Below are 20,749 nucleotides of genomic sequence, written 5' to 3' on the forward strand. Positions count from 1 at the left end.
GCATTTTCAGCTAATAATTTCAACAAAGTGGTGATTTCCCTCATTGAAAATAGTCACTTTGATTATGCAGACTGTAAACTATATTTCCTTTTTTTCTTTTATTCTCAACTTCAGTAACTTTCCTTTTGGACACATTCAACAAAATTTAAAATGAAAAAAAAAAAAATCATTTGCATGAACCCCCTAGTGTAAAACTTGATTGCATTCCAGATCTTTTGCTTAATTATTAAGGAAAATCAAAACAGAAAATCAGTACAACTGATTAGCATTGCTAAAGTGTTTATATTAGCAATAAAAAATGTAGATGAGTCATTTAACTCTTGCCGTCTGCAGTTTGTGCTGAGATACCCTGTTCAGAGATTCACTTACCTTATTATATATTGCTTAAATTATCTCACCCACTAATACATCAGTATCTTCACTATCTACATATACATAGTACCTGTGGTTTTAAGTACCGAAAATGCTCACATTGGAGAATGCTTTCTCTATGCAAATTAGTGATTAGTAGATGTATGAGAGAGTAAATAACTCATGCTAAAACAGAAAGCTTCTCTGACCTCCTACAGCATATTGTATAATTTATGTTTCTGAGCTGTAAACGGGAATTTTGCTACCAGGCATTGAGCTTTCTACTGTGAGTAGCACAATTGCACTCCATGAAAAAGAACATCGAGGAGGCAAATGGTTGTTCCCAAAATGCCTTCCAATATCCAGCAACGTGTTTGCATATATAGGGGGAAATGAAAAAAAAAGAAAAAGGAAAAAAAAAGACATTTTTCAAACTTCATGTGGGAGTTCGCAACAATAATTTTGACTGTTAACCACCATGTTAACCATCATGTACGACTCCCTCAGAGCAGGTGAAGTCTCTGGCTTCACAACCCGACTGACCACACAACAAATTTAACCCAGCCCATGGTGTTTTACTGCCAGGTCTTTCTTCCACTGAAGTACACATACAGAATACATACGTCTCAACAGAACACAAAAATCTCATTACCCTTTAGCATTTTTTATACTATTCAAGGCAAAACCTTTGGTTGACAAAGCTGCATCTTTACATTCATTTGGGCAGGATCTTTAAGGCAGGTCATGTGCAATATGAGGTCTGTTTCGCTTCAAGATGTCTCTGTTTCCCTAGACTTTAAAAAGGCCCATGGTTTTAAAATGTTAACAGGAAAGCAATGCAGCTGCAAGAAGCAACTGTAGACTACTCCCCTAAGTTTCTGTAATCTAATTAAGGAAATTTAGCTCATTATATGTTTATTACATCAGAGGAAGATATTAATAGTCATCGATAATAGTCATATTAAAAAATTAATCTGATCATTCCAAGGCATATTATAATTACTAACAAGCTCATTTTAATATGGTGTAACAGGTGTACAGGTATCCCAAAAATATACCTCCATAAATTACAGGTACTCCCCTAAAATACTTTTAAATGTGAGCAACTACACGAACTACATTCGTCTTGCTCAGAAGCAGATGAAAAAGCTTGTATGCACCATATACACGCAGACTGTTAACCAACACTACCCATCATCTGAGATTTGTAACCACCTTCTCTGCTACTACCGACTGTGGTGACAGTTTTTCACACATTTTGCTTTGGTTTGGGGTTTTTTCCTATAGAGTTTAGGATCAAAACCAGAGAAAGAATAGATAACCAAAAAAAAGGCAAACAAATAATTCTTACCTGGGTACTGAAAATTGAGACGTGATTACAAATTAATCTCTCCACCCACCCAGGGCAGAGCCACAAGCAAAACTCAGGGCACACAGCTCTTCTTCAGATTTGTCGTAACAACAGGTAAATAAGTATGAGGGGAACTGGGGGAGTAGGGGAAGGTAAAACAACACAAAACATAAAAGAAGCAAAGGTTGCTCAAGGCTGCGACCAAGTATTTTTTGGTCAGCAAAATCAAGCGCTGCCATTGAATTGAGCAGGATTAGAACTGCATGAGCAACAGAGAATAGTACGATACAGTTGCTAACATGACATAATGGACCCAAGACCAAGGGAAATGCTGATGTAGCATTCTCATTACTGTTGCAAAAGCATTTTTACCACTGCAACATAAAAAATGCAGCAGGAACATGCCATTTAGTTGGAAGATGAACTTCAGAATAGTAAGAGCTTTTCATACTCTGTCATGGTATCTCTAAGGTTTTACAACCCTCATTTCTGCTTTTCTGCAGTGACACGGCACAGGTACTTCAAACGCTTCTCTGGGCTGTAATCCCACGGGCTGCTCTTCGTTACGCTTACGTTGCATTGACCTGCATGTTAACAGCAAATCCCGTTTTAAAAAAAAATCTTCACTCTGGCCATCGTAGTTAAACTGTCAGACTGAACTGTAAACCACACAGTCATGGCTGCAGAGGCCCTTGCTGCTGCCTCTGCCTTCACACTCTCCAGACCACGACAAAGTCAGCACCCCGTAACAGACTTAGTGACTCCTACCTGCAACTGGAAATCATGGCTCCAGATGAGATACAAACTTTTTCTAAAGATATTCTGGTGAATAACTGTTTGGTCCTTCACTTTCTACATAGTGGTTTTCATAACGTTAGACTCTCCTCACTCCTGAGATTCAGCTCCGCTACCAGGGGCACAATTTGTTTATAAAATCATCTCTTACACTACCACTGTCAGGCAAAGCAAAATTTGAACCTGACCTAGTCTTGTCAATGATGATTAATCCCGTGTTAACTTCTGTGAAAAAAACTGATTGCTTTTATTGATTACATTAGAGAATTAATGGGTGAAGAGCAGAAGGCGTTTTTCCTTTGGAAATCAGTAAATCAGTCTGACGCTGTGTCACATGAAACCTCACTCGTAAACCAAATAACCTGAACAGCAGTATTATCACACAGAACCTAAACTGTCTGAAGAAGTACAATCACAGCAAATCTAAATCAAGTGACTGGTCTTTTCTCAAACCCTCAAAACACGTCACTCTGAAGGCATCATCGCAAGGTAGGGGGGCTCAGAAAAGACCAATATGCAACCCATCTGGCAAGGCTGAGACTCCACTTGACAGAAAATGTGTGGGATCTAGACAGCTAATATGACAGTACTAAATGATAAACCAACAGGGCCCTAAACTGAATGGCCCTTTCAGACCCCATGATCAGAGATTACAAGGGCCCTTCTTGATGCAGCTCAATCAAATCTGAACCTCTAAGCTTTCTTTTCGAGAAATAAACCTCACTGCTCATCTAAGCGCGTGCCAACTGACAGGTATTGCCTCAGCCACGCACTCACTGACAACCTGGCCCTGCTGGATGAATTTGCTAAATACACGATAGCCATAAACCTTACTAACCCAACCACTGAGCCCTCCCTCAAAACACAGTATTCCTTTCCTTTATTTCATACCCTAGTACACAAAAGTAACACCCCTCCAGTTTCTCCTCTTCACACGTTTATTCTTCCGCAAGGTTTTTCACTCCTGAGGTCCCTCTGGGGGTGGCAGCCACTTACGCCAATTAAGGCAAGTTTAGGCCTACAAGCCAATGCAGCTGCATCCCAGGCTTCCCTTCTCAAACACCAGCAGGTCTCGCATGAAAAAGAGAGTAACCTTAAGTCACCCAAAACCAGTTATACCGCAGACAAAGTCTCAAATTCGAGGTAGTATCTAAGATTTGAAGTGAAACAAACTGTCAAATTTGAAGAGTCCAAAGGTGTTTAAGATGGACTACGCACATTAAATGGAAAAACAGTTAATTTATACTGCTACCTGAAAAATAACCAAATCAGAGGCTCAGTGTGCTGTAACAAGTCTCCTTTATGGGGACAGATAATATTGGTAGTTTTCTCAAGTGCCGTGTTATTGAGAAAAATAAATCATTAATGAAGTGCCAATTTTCTTCAGTTACTAGATTAGATCACTTTTATTTTACTGTGTCTCTTTAATTATCAGAGTTTTCTAGGAAAATGAGTTTTCTGTAACCACAATGTTTGCATATGTGTTCTGGTCTCATGCTCAATAACTTCCAAATCCATTGGTCATTTACACTGGAGTTAACAGAAGTGAAAAAGTCTTGACTTGTCAAGTTCCAGAGAATCCACTGATAACCCACAAGTCTGGAGGAGACCACGCTTTATTTGCCCACAAGTCATGAAAATACTTGTTTTGAAAGCTGTGGCATCATGATCCTTTAAGTAATGTTATCATTTCACAGGCTGCATATCTGTACCATTCCTTCTAAATACAAATGCAGTAACACATGATCTGACCTTAAATAAAAGAGAGCACCAGTTAAACTGTATTTTGAAGTAGGCACGTTCTACTAAAACATGAAAACTTTCAGGTGGAAGCCTGGAGAGGTTGGGAGCTATCACACTGCGCATTGTTTTATAAGTGTCAAACAATCTCTTGGACTGCAACTATAAGGACAGTTCAACTTCTAGAATGAAATAGGGTAATTACAAACATTGAAGGAAACAGAAATCTTTAACTCTCAGCAAACATCTAGCAATGCCACCCAGTGCCATGGCACGGTCCCAGATGGCTGGCCCCTCCATAGCACAGCATGCCCCAGCATCACGCTGCAGGACAGACCCAAAAGCACAGCTCTATTCCACCAGCAGCATAAACTGTGTCCTCAAGGACTCCTTATTTCCCTGCAAGCCACTCAGCATTATATTTTACATGATTTGTTCTTACTGTAAAAGATCACATGAGAGTTTCCCGAGGACCTTCTGACCTCTAGAAAAGCGAGACACTTTTTGGCCCACCAACTTCACGCACTGCCGTACAACGCCCTCACCATACCGTGAGAGTTTCCAAATATTATCCCGCTGGCAGGGATAATATATCCATTTATCAGTCCTCTCCTCCCTCAAATCAGTATTAAAAGGAGAGGGAAATAAAATTCATTGGAAGTCAAGTTTGCACGAGGCAAGGAGGCACGGTAAAGACAAATGCCAGCATGCCAGATCCTTTGCAGATGGACTCATTATTATTCCTCTGAGGCAGGCTGCCAAACATCACAAGCATGGGGTCACTTCACTGTAGCTGCCATTGTCCACTAAATCAGAACGCTATTCACATTAAAAGCTTTTTTTTTTTTTTTAAGGCAGATAACAAGTATAGGTCTTGAATATGCAAACCTGTGATCGCTGAGGTTACCTACAGCACATGGTGCTGTATGTTTAAAAACCATTCACACAAGTCAACAGGATGAACTGTTAACAAAAATCTTTTGGCTAAGTGTGCTGCCCAGTTATTTTCCACCCAGATGAAAAGTTACCAAATAAAGACAGTTAAAGCTGTCTAGAGTCCAAACCAAAGCATCTGAAAAGCACGCTTTCAAAAGATTAAATAGCAGCTAGAACATAAACCCTGATACACTTCTTGTACACAAGACACTTTAAGTAGACCATATAAAACTATGTCAGGTAAGTATACATGTTATCTATTTCTGGTCTGGGTATTAGGGGGCAATAATTTATTGCTTTAACTTCAGGATCTCACACCAAAAAAAAAAAAAAAAAAGGAAAATTCCACTAGATGCTTAATGCTCCTTTGTCCCAAGCCAAATAATGAAACAAGAGCAAGCAATGGACAGGGAAGATATGTGAGATGAGGAAGGACAAACAAAAGGAATTTCTTTCTAAAAAGAGTTTATAATAAACCAATTTTGTAAACACAGACCACTGAAAATCTTCCTAGGGTGTGTCTGTAGGGTTGGTAGTAGCATTGCCTCAGGGTCATATTTTTGAGTAATGACAATGTGCAGCTTGTCACCAGGGAACAACTTAGGACCAAGAGTAGTTCCCCCTTCCACACATAGGGAAGGCCATGCAGGAGCCTTGTTTTATAAAGGCCACCCTCAACCACCATCTCTTTCTCTCAAGATCTTGGGAGGTTGCCCCTTCCCAGCTGACTGCCAGTTTGTGGGCAAGCTATTGCAGCTCTTTGTTGCCTGCACCCTCCAGCCAGACCTTCAAGGTCTTCCTCCTCTTTCAGCCACTTTCCACAGCTGTGGATTGTCCTGGGTTTGGCCAGCTGCCTCCAGGGAAGCCACAGGCCATGTTTCAGAAGAAAAGAGCAGTGGGACGCAGAGACATGCGGGAGCCAGGGGATGGCTGAAGTCAGCCGGTGGGGATGAGGCTACCAACACAGGGATCAGCAGCTTTCAGTCCATATACAGATTGCACCTATCAGCCCTGGGCATCTTTCCCAGGGTGACTGTTGACTGTTAACAGTAATGAAAGCAAATAACAACATATTTTAAGACAGGCTATATGGTATAGGGATTGATACAAAAATATCCACACAGACAGACTTCCTTTTCCCTCTCTTCCCCTTTTCTTTTTTCAACCAAGTAACGTATTCCTTACTGCACCATCAGTCTGTATATTAATCCCAGGGCTCTTTTAACAGTACAAGTGAAGGCTAGAAGGACAAGAGTAAAAATGGCTGAATGCACGTGTTTAAGGAAAAGTTACTTCTCAAGTTAGATGTTAGTAGCATGTATGACATTTATGTTTATTACAGAATAACGTGGTAAGAAATCTGTATCGAATTTTTAGCATAGACCCTTAAGCAGATAGCATCACCAGACATCTGACTGTTTTTTTTCCTAACAGGAATCATAAGAAAGAATATTGTATTCATGGATGCAACTGTGAAAACTTTGTGGTTGCTGACAAGTTGCCTGGGAAAATCCTGTGGTTGCCTAAATACACTGATGCCCTGGTTTCACTGCTGTGGAAATTTTCATTCATGGTTTTACCCTCTCTTGACCGTAGCTTTTGTGACCCCTCTTTTCCTATTATCTCAAGTACCAGCCTTCCAGACACTGTGTCACTTCCCGTTTATTGCCAGCATATAAAGGAGTACAATGACAGGACTCAGACAATTCCTTTAGCTTCCTATGCAATTTAGGATCCATTTCAAATGTGCCTGCCTTCCTTTAAAAGTCTTCTGCTTTCTTGTTTCAGCCCTCTTCAAAGACCGCCTCTGTTTCTTTCTTTCCTCCATTACATGCATGTTCTCTTTTTCCACATACATTTCCATCATACATTAGATTCTTCCCTCTCCCAGACACAGACTCCGTTATCACAGGCAAAATTCTTCAGTCTGCAGCTCCCCACACTTGTCACAGCCTTTCACTGGACCCTTTCATTATGAAAATCAGACATATGAACACCCTCATTTGTTTATATCTTCTAGCTGCTAACACGTTGTTAGAATTCGTGAACAAATTTGTTGGTAACACTGCTTCAGTAAATTTATCTTTGTAAATCATCCAAGGAAATGCCATGTTGCATATAACATTCTACAGAAAATAAAGTTGTCATTCCAGTTAGCTCCTGTTTTCATGATTTAGACTGAGCATTTCACTCCTGTAAATCCTTATCGCAGGATTTTGTTACAGACTTCAGATTTCAAATTATCAGTTTTTTTTTTTTTTAAAAAAACTTAATTAACTCTGATGCCATCTCATTTTAACATCTTCTGAACATTTCAATGCATTGCCTATCAGCTTTTCTTTTCCACCTCCAGCAATCTAGTTCAAAGCATCTATGATTCATTGCACAGGCCCCACCCCCCACAAAGTAAATCCAAAACATTCTGGTAGAAGAATGGGGAACCCAGAAGTGTTTCCTTTCACACTTCATTCACTTCTTCCACCTTTTATTTTTACAAAGCTTAGAATGGATGTAGCACTCCTGCATTCCTTCCTCAAAGGGGAATACGGAAGACCATAACGCAGAACCAGAAGAGACTGGTTAATTCTGACTTTTTTAACAAAAGCACAATTAAAAGGACAAAGCCTATTCCCATTAAAGTCAAAGGGAATTCTTCCCTGAACAGCTTTCAGTGAGAGCAGAATATAGCCTGATGAGGCCATCCTACAGTGTGGGCAACATGTAAAACTGTGGTTTTCACTGTAAACTGGCTTAATAACATTGGGAGATCCTTTCAGTGCATCTTTTGGAGTTGATACTAGCTGGAATAAATGGAAGGAGCTCTACGCACCAACATGTGCAAGACCAGACCCATTTTCCCCACCTACTCATTTCATTTCTCACCTATGTCTGTCTCCCTCCACCACAATTAATTTACTACTACCTAACAAGATGCCACCAAGTGATCATAATGTGTCCATTTATACTGGTGGCAGCTGTGTATCATTGCTACTGCCCCAGGAGAACTGAGGCAAGACTTAAGTTTCATTCTAACTGTATACCTTTCATAACATTCATAAGCTTGTGCAGTTATGGAAACAATACTTCTACCTGTGAGCATTCTCCCTGACCTTTACTCACTAGCTTGTTTGATTTGCACTGCTCCTTGACATTACAGGGTGAGAATTTGGTCTCATTATCCCGTCTGTGGCCTCTAATACCTACAGACATAACATGAACAACAGTTTAAGGAGTAGCCGAACATTTAAGACACCAGGCTCAACATTATATTCTTTTCTAAAAATATTACAAACCTAAAACCATCTTTGTAGTGGCATAATTTCAGTGCTCAGTCTCCCTACCTGTCATCAGAGAAAAAAAATATTCCCAGGGAGAAATTCTGGTTGCCAGGTGCCAATGGTGTCTGCAGGTTTTCTGTCTTTCATGTGCTTGTGTGTGTGTGTCCCCGTATGTATGCATGCACACGCACCTGCACATTCATGCATATATATACATGCAGGTAAACGTACACAGACAGATTCAGCATACTTCTAGATAAATAGTTGAAGCCTTAAGACAAGACACTGTGCTTTAGTGAGTAAGTAATACCTGTAAGAAATAAAACTGCTACCAACACTCATGATGGGCAGTAAAAAAACCATGTTGTTCCCAACAATGACAAACAACTTTGTATTTTATGCATAAAATCACTTTGATACTAAAAGAGTCATTTCATATCAAAGTTTCCAGTTCTGATTTCTATCAGTTTCAGTCTTCTCTTACCATGTTTTTAAAGACTTCTCAAATCATTAAATTCTTAAATTGATTTCTTTTAATGATGAATCAGACTCTCCTTTAAAAAGAGTGCCTGATACATCATTAAAAGAAACTAATGAAGGCAAATGCCTTAGAAGCTCTAACAATCAAAAGAAGACTTTTTTGGTTGCAATTAATAAATTTTTTCAAAATAGTTTCTCTTATTAAAATATGTTAATTTACTTTGGTTACAGGTTATCTGAAACCTTCCTAAATGTCTGCTGCTAATTCCAGCTGAAGGCAGTGTAATTTGAACCCAGAAGAATCAAGACCGCATTTTTATTAACTTGAGCACAAGGCCCTAAATCCCTCAAAACGTTATCCTTCAGGACACGTTGCCTTCTTTAAACCTGTACCTCTTTGCAGTATGGGTTGTAAAAGGACAGCAGTAGCACGAGCACATATCTGTCATTACACAAATGGTCTATCCATAGCATTGTCTGACAAAGCACCTTTAGTAACAAGGCACCCTATTCAGAGATCTAATTTTTGCAGACATTTGTATGCCAAATTAAAAAAAATCTCTATGATGGTGGGTTTAATGAGGTACTTTGTTATTCTCTGTAATAAAAATTAAAAGAGAGACAGAATTCTTCAGCTTAATTGCCACATCTGTTATTAGGCACTTTACTGTGATTGACTGGAGTGTGTGTGTCAGAGACTGTGCCAGAAAACAGACAAACTTTGTAAGTAGACTTATAACTTATAGCCCAACTGGCATTAGCAGCATCTCTGTTACAACTTCTCCTGCCACTCAGTTAAAACTACAGGAACGTTGGCCTTGGTTCAGTCATTCATTAAAAATAAAAACAAGAATTGTGAATTGTGCATGGTTTATTTTTAAAGGGAAATTAAAAGCATTCACTATTTTCAGAAGGAAATGCAGTGAATGTGTGAATGTGTCATCTCTCATTAACAGATGAGAGACTCAAGCAATCCAGAGTTTGGAAATAGCACAGGACAAAATTTCACGTTCAGTAGTACTTCTGCTTTCTACACGGGCATGTAGTGACAGGACGGGGGGTAATTCAAACTGGAAGAAGGTACATTTAGATTAGACATTAGGAAGAAATTTTTCACTCTGAGGGTGCTGAGGCACTGGAACAGGTTGCCCAGAGAAGTTTTGGAAGCTCCATTCCTGGAGATGTTCAAGGCCAGGCTGGATGGGGCTTTGAGCAACCTGGTCTGCTGGAAGGTGCCCCTGCCCATGGCAGGGGGGTCGGAACTCGATGATCCTCAAGGCCACTTCCAACCTAAACCCTTCTATGACTCTATGGTTCTATGTTGCTAGCAGATGAGAAATCAGTGGAGAGGACAGTGAAGCACAGTGCAGCATTTGCAGAGGGAATGGACGGTCATGGTGAGGGAGCTTCTGGGAAGAGCAAAACCTGAATGGACACTCTCCTCTGACCTGCGTGAAAATTTGGAATGAAACTTGAACTCACCCATGAAACTGATTGCTCCCTCTGAAATCCAGAGCAGCCCAACAGCTCAACGCTGCCAGCTTTTGCCAGGTCACCTCGCTGGCTGCAGCAGGGGACACCCTAGGCAACTTAGCAGGGCACTTCATACAGAGATAGCAAACACAACTGCAGCTCCCCAGCAGCGGACAGTGCAAACGAGTAGGGAAAAGCAAAGCCCATGTAAGAGGGAGAGATCAGAGGAGCCTCCCTGATGGATCGTGCGATGCTGGGAGGAAGTGCATCCCTCCTCCTGCCCATGGACCTATGCCAGGTGGTGTTGACAACTGACTTTTGACAACTAAACATTCACCTGGTGAAAACTCCACGCTTGGGCTGGCCAGTAACTGCAATTACACTGCTTTTACTACCAGTGGATCTTCTGCCTCTAAAAAGCAAGCTCTTAGCATCTACCAGTCCTAATACAGCAAAACAACTCTGAGCTTACACACGCCTTCTCCCTCAACTAACTGCTTCTTTCTGATTTCACACAGGCTTTCTACTAAAAGCACAGAAATGTATGTTGCTATTGTCAGCAAGGAAGACAGACAGGCCAGCTGCCATATTGCTTAAAATTACTTCTTTTCATCCATTTCATGTAGTAAGGAGCAAGGGATTACTTGACCTTCCTTACTGATTTTCTGCCGTGCTCTAGAGAGTGAGAAGAAAGGCAGGAATGTGTAGAAGAGCAAGGAAAACTTTACCAATATACATTGCATCCGCTCCTGAAAGGCAGCAGGATGCCCTTGTGTCAAAAGCTAAAGCAAAGCTCTCTACCAAGGGCTGGGGCAAGCGACGGCGCTGCGTCTGACCCAACCTGTCAGCTGCCTGGTGAACTAATCCATGAATAAATCTTTCTTCTCTCCGGAGGGCAGATTGGGACACACTAATTCCCTCCCTCCAGGAGAGCAAGTGACCATTTTTTGGAAAGAGTCCCCCCCCGACGGGTGAGATGAGCCAGGGCAGATGCTCTCTGTCACTGTCTGAAGGTCTTTGTTGTGCTCTCAGGAGTCCAAGGCGGCTCCATGCTGCAAGGGGTTCTAGCAAGTTTCCATGTGGCAATCTGTCTCTGGGGTCTCTTACCTCTCATGTGCGTTTTGCAAATGTCTCATCTTCCTCAACTTCTTTAATTCAGGAAAAGATAGAATTCACTTACTTAAGCACAGTTATTTTTAGTGTATGTTATGTGATAATCTCACACGCAGTAACTTTATCAATGTAACTCCCTATAAGATCTAGAACACTGTTTCTAACACTGTAAGGCTTTTTGTTCGTAAGGCTACTCTTTCTTAATAACCACAGTGTATATGCAAAGCATTTAGATTCCTGTTTACCTTGTTTCATACAACAAATCAACAGCAGAGCTGAAAACAGAATTTAGGTCTGCTAGTCGCCGTCCAGCCTACTCTCAGGACCCATGCCTCCAGTTCGGTATTTTTCCACAGTGGCAATAACATACACATCATTCTGACAGTGCTTACCATTTGTGTAGTATCAGAATCATGAAATATGGATTTTGGGGTCTTAGACATTTACAAAGGAATCACCACACACAATATCACAACTGAGAGAATTTTTAACAGATTTGGGTCACCTATGAAGAGGCCAATAATGCCCTCTTGTCTGTCTGCCTTTTCATTTCTTTATTTTTCCCATTGACATTCTTGTTGTAAACTGCAATGAAGAAAAAAACACATATATGCCTAAGAAAAAACTTTGATGCACTAAAACTTTGGCATTTCCCTGGAGACAGTCAATACAACAGAAAGCAGGGCAATTTTTGGAAATGTAGGGAGAGACTCCCACAGGAAAATAGAAAGCTTAAAGTACATCCTAGGCTGCAGCCTTTGGAGTGACTGTGATGGATTTCTGCTTCATTCCCAAAACTTCCAACTGAAGACCAAGAGGCAGCAACCTCAGACTTTTTTTATGTCTTCTGTCATTGTTAGATGAGGAAGAGCATTTCCTCTCTACATCCCAGTGCTACTTTAGCAAACCAAACCAAACGAAGCAAAAAAGTATTTTCTGAAGTTTTTCTACCGTCAAAATAAAAATCAATTTGTAAAAGGGTGTGGTACACAGAGAAAGGTTGGCAGTCTGCAAAGACATAAATTTTTTTTTCTGTATTTTATTGGCTCTGACCAGAACCCCAAATCACTGCATCCTCTGAGGTTCACTTACCATGAGTGCATATCCTGGCTGTCATTATTCATACATAATGCAAATTGGCATGAACCAGCGTTCAGCATGAAAGAATAGAGCATATCTTAAAAATGCATTAAAGTTGCAGAGGAACAATATTGTTCCAGAGACAAGACTAAGTCTCCCAGCCCTCTGAAATGGGTTATGGAGATGGAAAAATCTACTGACAGCAGCGGGGATACTTAAAGCAAGGAAGCATCTCTCTTGCTGTGTTTTTGTTTCGATTTTCAACAACTACTCACCCAATCTTATTATTCAATAATTAAAAATGCACTCTTTTGTGGATTCGGGGTTTAAACAACTTCCCCGGAACTAGTGCAACACACTTCTATTCAGTACCACCTTCTGTCTTAAAGTGATGAAGCCCTGTGGCACACCTACATAGCAGCATTCGCAACGCGTAGTGCCTTTAATCCAAAACAACCCTAAAGCATAAAGAGCACTAGTGTTGCTATGCATTCTCAGCAGAGTCCATTACAGAGCTGGCAATTCAGCTTTTTTTCTAAAAGAAAATTTTATAATCTATTAAAAGAGCTCGGCTGTGCCAGCTTTCGTGCAGGCAGCTTTGGGATATCTGGAAGACACAGACATGTGTGTTTCACAGATCCTACAATGGATCTGTGAAACCCAGGCAACACACAAGGGATCCATGTTCATGCATCTCACCTCAGTTACTCTGAAAGTCCATTGATTTCTCTTGAGTTATTCCTGGTTTACTCAATGCAAGTAATAAAATCAGGCCCTCAGCCTCTGTTCTCTTATGCCTTTTATTTAAAAAGAAATTAAGCTACCTAAAATTAATTTATTAAAAAAAAAATAAAGCAAACTCTTTGCCCACAGCTAAAATCTTCATGAAATCTACCTCTCAATTTAAAATATGCATTTCAATCTCCCTGGCAGGTACCCTTCAGAAACAGTTGTTATTTACAGTATCAGTCTGGGGAGGGGAAAAAAAAAAAAAAAAAGAAAAAAAAAAAAAGATTAAAAGATCCAGTTACTCTTCACTTCCAAACAAGCCTGGCCACAGCTGTACAACAGCTTCCGAGCAACTGCTCCGCAAACACACAACAGGGCTTCTGTCTTCCCACAGGGTTTGCTCGGGTCACCCGCATGTGGCGTGGATTAAAGCAGCACTAAAGCTCCATTACAGAGCAAGCGGAGCCACGAGTTAAACGCAAAAGCCAGTGGTGACGCCTGTAAATGCTCCCGACCGGTGCTCTGCCCCGAGAGGTCTCCCCCATCAGCGTGCCGGGGTCGGTGGCCAGGGCAGAAAAAAGGACCCAAATGATTTTTCTGCTTTTAGGTTATCACTGTCCAAGCAGGAGGAAGCCGAAGGGAAGGAGAGGAGTGTGTGAAAAGGGTTTTTTTGTAGGCAAAAAGAGAATAGTGAAGAAGCAGGTTATGATTTCGATGGAGGCAGCGCAATGGAGTCAGACAGCCTGTGCAAACTGCGAAATTTTCTTTGGAAACACCATTGTAAAAACTGAAAACCAGAGGAAGGTGCAGTCCCTATGTCAAGCACCAGAGTACATGGCAGCGGTGCAGAGGCTCCATGTACGTGGATGGCTCCTCAACCTGCTGGAAAGGCAGAGCTCATCCCTCGGCACCCAGGTGGGCTGCAGCCAGAGCGTTAAAGCCCACATGAAGCCCATACCCTGGCCAAGGTTTAAGACCTCAGTCCCCTGCACAGGAAAGGGACAGTTTTACCAGGGCTGTTACACCTGGTAGACCACCAGCCTTCCTGCCCCTCCACAGGCAAGCAAAACAGGCAGCAGGGCCGGCGAGGTGGGTTTTTTGCTCATGGACTTACAGTTCCTTTCTCCACCGACATGACATTGAGAAACTGCAGAGTGTTATGTATTTTTTATTTTCCTGTGGGTCATTCCAGGAAGACAACACCAGTGCAAACTAGCGGCAGCAGCTGTCCAGCCACAGGTGCCCCAGATCTTTGTCATGGCAGGAAAAAACTCAATGTCTTAATTGGTGTTCGTATGCACAAAAAGTAATCACGTGGTTAATCAGAATTCACATAAATAATAAATAAATGAAATAATCATGCACTGCAGCCAGTGAAATACTCCTCAGCTGCAGTATATCAGAAATTCCCACCAAAGGGCAAAGCAACACCACCATGCGGCAATAATGGCACCAGGCATTTTAGTCTGCCTCTCTTCCGTGCTCTCCAGCCAATGCACAGCCAACGGTGGACAGGTATTAACTGCTTCGTAACTGCTTCACCTTTGCTGCTTCAAGGACTGTGGCCTTCATCCAGGAGAAGGGACTGTGAAGGGACATGCAGTCTCTGACAGATGAACCACCCGGGGTTTGTCAATATTCACCTGCTCACTCACAAAGCACGTCAGACTTCACAAAGCACGTGAGTTAACGGCTCTGGAAGTAGCATCACAAAATTAGGGGCAAATAGGACAATGGTACAAATGAGCAAATGGGACTCCCATTTAGTTCACAAAAATTCTGTTTAGACTTAAGTGGCTGTTTATTCCTATTACAGTTATCTAGATTTTCTATGAAAGTAAACACCACTCTAGAGAGGATATAAACTAATACTTGTTGAACACAACTGATAGATCTCCTTCCCACCTTTCCACAACATGTTCTTAAGGTTTTTAGATTCCTGAAAGTCTCACAGTTGCATCATAAAAAACCCAAAATTTCACAAGTTTCAAAGCTCCTGTATTTTGATGTCACTGAATACAGTAACTTGGATAGTGCCAATGCATCAGAAAATACCAAAAGGATGGGAGGACCTGACAACATCAAACAGGACTGTGACAGCCTACACCATGAGAGATAGCAACACCTATACCAAACAGTATATAGCAGGCAAGAATCATACAACACCAACTCTGCATTAAGCCCTACCCATAATTTTTGAAATACATACTCAAATGTCCTTGTCTTTTGTGGTCCCAAAACCAAACTTGGTACAGGCGGGTGCCATGTGAACATAAAGCATACTTGGGACACAAGTTCATTTGTACAAATCCAAATGTTAGCATTCGGAAGTAATAATTTCACTGAGTAAAAGGGCCACATGAGAGATGGGATTTCAGATTTGGAGAGGCTGTTTGCTTTGCTGTCTTCAGGAGATGGGCAATGTGCTGTTTCACATGACATGCACTTTCAGGACATTCATAGTGACGTTATAATTGAAGGGATTCTGATGCACAAAAAAGTAATTATATGGATAATTAAAATCCACTGCTGTCATAAGGCTGTGCAGTGGCCTACAAACATCCTTTAATGGTGGCACATGCAAAGATCAGATGCATCATTTCCACAGTGCTTGCAAGAGAAAAGGAAATCCTAGCTTCTATGCAGTCTGGCACCCTTCTAACACAGTTAAAAAAAATTACTAAGTGCCGATACTTTTCTTGGGGACTGTTTGAAAGAACAGCTTCTCTAGCCCAACTTTACCCTCAGCAAGCATTTATTCACCTAACTTACTCAGGCAAATCACTGAATTTCTTAGACTGACAGCTCAATCTCCCTCTGACACCAGCTGGGCTGTATCCTCAGTATATTTTTCCACTAAAAATATTTACTAAAACATGTAAGGTAAACACTGGAGGAGGATGCTGGCCAGGAGTCTAACAATACCAACCTTGCTCCCCAAACCAAACACCTCCTGGTTTTTTCCCAGGAGCAGTGAGACTCTTCGAGCACACTAAGGTAAAAAGCAAGAAGCAACAACCACCAAGAAACACTGAAGTGTGTAACTGGCTGGGATTTTTACTGAGATGTGAAATTCAGGCAAAATCATTGAATTTTGACACTCAGCCACAAGCAACGTGGCATGAAAAGGAATTTGTGAGCAAAAGTGCCAAGTTCATACAGAGCCTGCAACGACTCCTGAGAGTCATGTTTTTGGAGTGCAGGGGGTGAGTGCGTGGAAGGGATGGCTGCCAGGGGCCGCCTTCAGCACATGCTGGATGGGGCAGGACTGAGCTTGGCCCTTCGTTGGTGCAGGTGGGAGTAACAAAATCATCAGCTCTTCAGGCACTTCTGTTGTGTATTTAAATAGAGCTACCAATATACCATGCTTCTCTTCTTGATTTATCATTTGTACCCTGGGCACAAAATACAGCCTGGCCCTCCTCATATTAATTCTTGATGATGCAAAACTCTTAATATAGGCGTTAAGTAATTTTGGTGATTGTCTCTCCCAAAAGTACAGACAAAAAAAAACTGCAAAGAAAAGCGTAATGATGGAGAACTGAATAAATAAAAAGATTAATTATATATGAAATAATTTTATATTTTTAATTTCTGTATTCAGAAAGTGTAACAGTCAGAGCAAAATGAAAAAATTATATTTGAACCTTACATGAAATTAAAGAAATTGAACTCATGGTGCTTTGTTTTTATACCAGTACCAATATACCAACAAACAGGCAAAGACTGCTCTGTAAGTGATGTGTTTCCCTTAAGCTAAGTGCTTAGGAACAAATACCATTCAAAAGAAAACTCTAATTTAATAAGGTCCTCAGTCAGAATAAGAAAAAAGAAAAAGGAAGGGGCAGAGGAGAAAAGAGAGGCAAAGGAAAAAGGAGGAGGAAAAAGACAGAGGAAGAAAACAGATGAAGAAGATGAAGGAAGAAAAAGGCGGAAAGGGGGAAAAAGGGAAAAGGAAAAAAAAAGGGGGGGGGGGGCGGGGGGAAGGAAAAAAGGCAAAAAGTAACCTACAGCAGTAGCTAGAGAATGAGACCAAAGCGCCTTTGCTGGGTGTAATCACCAGTGACTCCAGTCATCATCGTGTGCCACCTCCTCTGCACTGCAGAAGCAATCCAGCCCTCAGGGCTGCAAAGGCAAAACAGTTGTTTTTAAACAAATAAATTTCTAATTGAAGAGCTTTCCACTCCAGCTGCCATATCCTATTTTTTAAGTAGATTTACAATGGCTGATGCAAGTATGCTGCCTCTGGGGCCAAGCCTGCTGCAGCTTACAAGTTGTCAGGGACATTTCTGCATGTATCAAGTGCTCTGAATCTTGCCGGAGGTCTTGAATCCTTTGAAGAGGGTTTCTAAGTCACCAAACAAATGCTTCCCACAAACACACATAAGCATTATTTTTGCCTAAGTTCCAGTATCATAACTTCTGTGTGTTGACAGACCAGTGCGGTCCAAAATTTTATACACACTTTAGAGGAAACTAAAACGCAGTTATACACGCTCAAAAGCGCTCTGTAGGAAGCAATTGTGCAGCATGGAGCAAGGGAATTGGAAGATCTACTTGGTCTGTTGACATACTCTGTCTTATTCCCACCGCGTCTGTCCTCAGTGCTACGGTACATGTTTTTTGCTGATTCCTGACAGCAACGTCCAAAAAAAACCAGAAACCAATCCATTATGTCATTTTGTACTTACAACTTAACTGGACCTTGGCATACACACACACCTGCGTGCGCACACACACACACACACACACACACGCACGCACATCTTTTTCTCCTTTTTTAACATGCAAGTGCTCCCAGTGTATTCACGTCCTCGGGGCGACCAAGCTCGGTCTGACTACTGGCTTTGGGAGGATCTGATGCGAGCCAGCCGTGCATAATGGCCTCTTTGTCTGGCTGTCACATGAACAGCGTTGTGTTACAATCATTGTCACTCCAGGCTTAAACTGCAAGGCATGCTTTCACACAAAACATTCACTTTGGGGGCTCTCTTTGGCAGAGCTCTGTGATCGAAACTCTTTCACTCCTCTTTACTTAATCGGTTCAGCAACGCTGAAACTTTCAAAGTCAGGATTCAAAAGCTCTCATCCAAATCAACTGATTCCGAAGCTTCTCAGTGGGTCACATGAAGAAAGGGGCAAGGAACATAAAATAGTCATGATCCAAATCACTGTGCAATAATCAACGCCAAACTCAAGTGCTGAGCAACATGGTTAATAAAAATAGACTGACGTAGTACAAACGGTCTGAATGAAGCCAACAATAGTGAAAACATACAAATAAGTTTGATTCAGTTCACCTTTGCAGTACGTGAGGTCAGGACACCACCATGGTAGTGGAATCCTCCTAAAACCCAGTTTAGAAGACGAGCACAGCGTCACAGCTGCAAATTCCTCCCCTTTGTTCTACCAGGGAACAACCTGGCTGTCCCCGCCTGCGTCCACAACGCAAGGCAGATGCACCCTGTAGCCCTGATCTCTAGATATGAACTGCAATGCTCAAGACTGCACGTCAAAATGAAACTGCAGCCTACAGCCTCCTCCAAGCACATGCTGTCTCCCCATGGGAAACCCCATCGCATGGGGCAGAGCCAGCACTGGGGAGTTCCTGCCCCCCGGGCTGGCACCGCTGCAAAGCTGTGGCATGATGGCAGGGTACAGGCGGTGCACGGCACTGCCAGATCCACTGCAAACCATGGATGAGGATCTCATCATGACTTTTCCCAGGCCCTTTGATAGCAGAGTATTTTGTTCCAAATAACAGTTGCAGATGGGAAAAATCCCAAGCCAAAGCTATCTCCACCTTGAACATTTTTCTCCTGTACTTCAGAAAAATGTCTGCAAGATAAAATCAAAACACTTCCACAAGACAAAAATGAGTAACTTACCAGGTGACAATGTTATTAGTGGCTGTGTAAATCCTTTAAATTCACCAAGTACCCAAAAATAGTCCCAAGAAGTAGATAAACAAGATTTCTGTATAGAAGAAACTTCAAAAGATGCTGTGAACACGCTGAACTCATTGAGCCCCTGCACGGATGTCTTTGTTTTCATTAATGAAAAATATTCTCACAGGGCTAAGACCAAAATATGTTAAGAATGACATCCTCCTGCCCTTACTGTCTCTCGGAATCATTTTGTGCTGCACATATTTGCCTCATACAGTTACTTATGGCATACAGCACTACTCACTTTGAAGAGGGCTTAAAGGATCTACCCCTGAAAGACATAAGCACGATGCTGCAAGAACTCATAGCATAATGCTTGCGTTCTACAGAAAACTTCACAAAGCAATGGCTTCTTCCTGAAAGAAATAGGGGTGTGCATGGAACAACAAACTACCAGCTTGCTTATTGTCTTCTCTCCAGTTCTTCTGTTTCTCTCCTTTGCAGTCCATCAAAGTAAGGTATCTTCTGCTAAACTTTGTTTTGGTATTCCACCCTGCTACTGCTCATAGACATGTTAGCTGCCCTAAACACACATTATCACTCTCTTGATCATTTTTCTTTCTTGAAAAGCCTTGACCAGCCCTCCCTCTTCTCTACATCCTCTGCCACTCTTTCAAGCACACCCCCCTAGACCAGCACTGCGCATGACAGACACCACTGGGCTGGGTCAGGGCCCCCCAGTGTCTGGACAACTTCATCCACACCACAAAACCCTGCTGGTCTTCTCTTGTCCAGCCTGACAAATCCACCTTCTGCATGGTGTCTCCAAGCCTCCCCTTGCCTTTCGTGGTCTTTCCCCATGCCCAGCATTTCTCGTACTTAACAAGATACTGATCTCTACACTGTCTACTATTTGAGGACTCTCACCTGAAAAAACCTATCCTTAATACCTTTAAACATTTTAATTTCCATTATTTTTAATGAATAATAATATGACTGTGGCTTGACAGCTGTTTCATTGTTTCATTGTCCTTCTTTATTTCCTATTGTCTTTTGTCTTAAATTTCAGATTATAAAAGGCAAGATCATTTTTGCTATTGTTTTTGTCCTGTTGTACAGCTCCTGTGACTGTACTGGTGGGACACTAGAGCCATACAACCTACTGCTGTTAGTGCTAGTTTTTCTGTTTTAAATATAAAACATGTTAACATGAAGTCTTGTTCAATTTTCTTTGAAGGAGTTAACTTGCATCTCTGTGTGTTCAACAAAAATAATTCGGTAGACTCAGAAGAGTGTTCTTTTACAGCAGCAGAAAAAAAGATTAAATTTCATTCCTGAGGTCACACAGCAAGTCAGTGTCAAAGTTAAAATTATGCTTTCTGCTTCCCAATCTATATTCTTGCATTGTCTTGCACATCAAAAGGGCTCAGAATTAGTACTTCATTGCTGACTATGGGCTAATTTCTCTAACAATCAGATACAAAACACAGATAAAACATGAAGAGCTGGCTGTCTTCGTTTTAATATAAACCTAC

This window comes from Vanellus vanellus (assembly GCF_965231255.1).
Source record: "Vanellus vanellus genome assembly, chromosome: Z".
Classification (NCBI taxonomy): domain Eukaryota; kingdom Metazoa; phylum Chordata; class Aves; order Charadriiformes; family Charadriidae; genus Vanellus; species Vanellus vanellus.